Here is a 1,915-nt window from a genome sequence, read left to right as displayed (position 1 = left end):
ATGGAGCTGACCAGTGGCAGTTGACTTACTAAAAATTAGTTCCAACAATACAAAATGATCACATCCTTTCTTGCGATATTGTGTTGCCTTTAGGTGTGCCTAAAATAAAAAAGAAAACTAGTTTCATCACTTAATTTGATTCAAGACTAATTTTTTATATAAATAATAGACTTGGTTTGTTCTTACCCTTAGATAATTCTGCCATATTTCCTCAGAAGCAACCACAGTATTGGTTTCACGATCCCATCCAAATCCAGTTTGTTTCAACAACTCAGCAAACTCGCGATACTTAGTGCGCAACCTATTGAACTTTTGCTTAATTTGTTTAATTAAGTATTTCCGCTTACTTTTAATTTGCAACTCCTCAAGAATTTTCGCCCATGTTTTTGAGCCAAATTGACCACTTGCCATATTTCCTTTATTCACTTCATCAACCATGATATCGATGAAAATCTTCTCTACAGTTGGTCCCCATAAACATGCATCATCAACATCTGTGATCTCAATGGCCATATTTCAAATCTAGCAATATTCCATACCATAAATTATCTTAGAGCATAGCCAATATAAGACACTAAACACAAATATTATAATCAATAAATCCTATTTATTTCCTATTAGCTTATAACCCCACTCCTTGAGATCAGCCCCTGTCATTGCCTACACAATCATATGATAAAGGAAAGGTCTCTAATGAGGCAATAGTCAAACAAAACACTTCAACTTTAGCCATTGCACATTGCCCAATGCCTAATGCCATATAGAAGAGCAATCTAGCATGTCAACCTAGAAAATCAACATTGTTATGTCTTCTCTTTCCAAAATCTATTCCAAGAAAATCCATTGCATATATATACCCTAATATATATCACAGTAAAATTTTATGTAACATAGGATTAATAAATGTGATCAAAGTAGTTTATATTTTAGTGTAACGGTGAACTTATGAACTTCAAGTTGAGACAAACACATAGCAATACCAAAAGAATAACATAAATTAAAATAAGATTGTCAAGCAATACATTGATAAAATAATCAATTCAATTGAAAAATTAGAGAAAAATAATGAAATAATTACAAATTTTACCTGTAATAAGAACACCCACTTTACTCAATGTTCCACATTTGCCAGACAAGTACTTTCGGGGGTTGCATCCTGAACCTAGAACTGGAAGTGAATTTGAAACACAACAACGAAACAATGATTAGTAACATAAGGAACTTGAAGTTGTAGAGGTTTAATGAAACTATCCTTCAGATTGTTTTTTTTGTGAAGATAGAAAACTCTGAATGAAGTCAGCTGGCTATGGATCTTATCGTGATAAGCACACTTCTTACAGTCTTACTTCATTATTCTTTATTGTCTTTTAATCTTTTATTCTTCTCCAACTTCTAATCAGAATCCTATTCTGAGGCACCTTTATGCCTTAGAAGAACAATTTCCCTATCTAAACATTCAATACATAAAAAAAGAGCAAAACTCTACTACTTTGCTCCCCTGTGTTCAATCCTTGAAACAAGGTCAAAAAGCTCTACCCTTTATTTGTTTTCATCATTCTTATATAGAAGATTTGATCTTGATATAATCTGTGCCTTTTGTTGAACCAGATTCAAAGATGGGTTTGTCGATTTCTCGGCTCATGAGATCATTTTTCACCCTTGCATAATATAACATGGGATTCTGATGTCAATAAGGTAAAGTCTATAATAGTGACCAATATGACTAGGAGGTACTGGAAACCACTGAAGATTAACAAGGCCACAACAACCGTACTGTACTCACTTATTAAAGCACTTTATAGCCTCACAGCATTTTAAATATAACATACCATGCTAGGAATTCAAGGATTATATTAGTCTAATTGATCACAAATCTAAATTTTGGCTTCTATCATGTAAACATTAACAAACAAAA

At 32.7% G+C, this 1,915-nt stretch overlaps 1 long non-coding RNA gene across 2 annotated transcripts; it reads right to left on the bottom strand.

Moving 5' to 3' along the window:
- Nucleotides 1–304: 304 nt before the first annotated feature.
- On the bottom strand, nt 305–1,659 carry LOC133821038 (uncharacterized). 2 transcript variants are annotated; one of them, XR_009887273.1, is made up of 2 exons: nt 1,088–1,659; nt 305–522 (listed from the first exon to the last, which is right to left on the bottom strand). It is a non-coding gene; the product is annotated as an uncharacterized LOC133821038 (long non-coding RNA). The 2 variants fall into 2 exon arrangements; XR_009887274.1 differs by having other exon boundaries at nt 1,107–1,659.
- Between the last annotated feature and the right edge of the window lie 256 nt (nt 1,660–1,915).

This window comes from Humulus lupulus, chromosome 3 (assembly GCF_963169125.1).
Source record: "Humulus lupulus chromosome 3, drHumLupu1.1, whole genome shotgun sequence".
NCBI classification, from domain to species: domain Eukaryota; kingdom Viridiplantae; phylum Streptophyta; class Magnoliopsida; order Rosales; family Cannabaceae; genus Humulus; species Humulus lupulus.
This window is presented reverse-complemented; position numbering and strand designations above follow the sequence as displayed.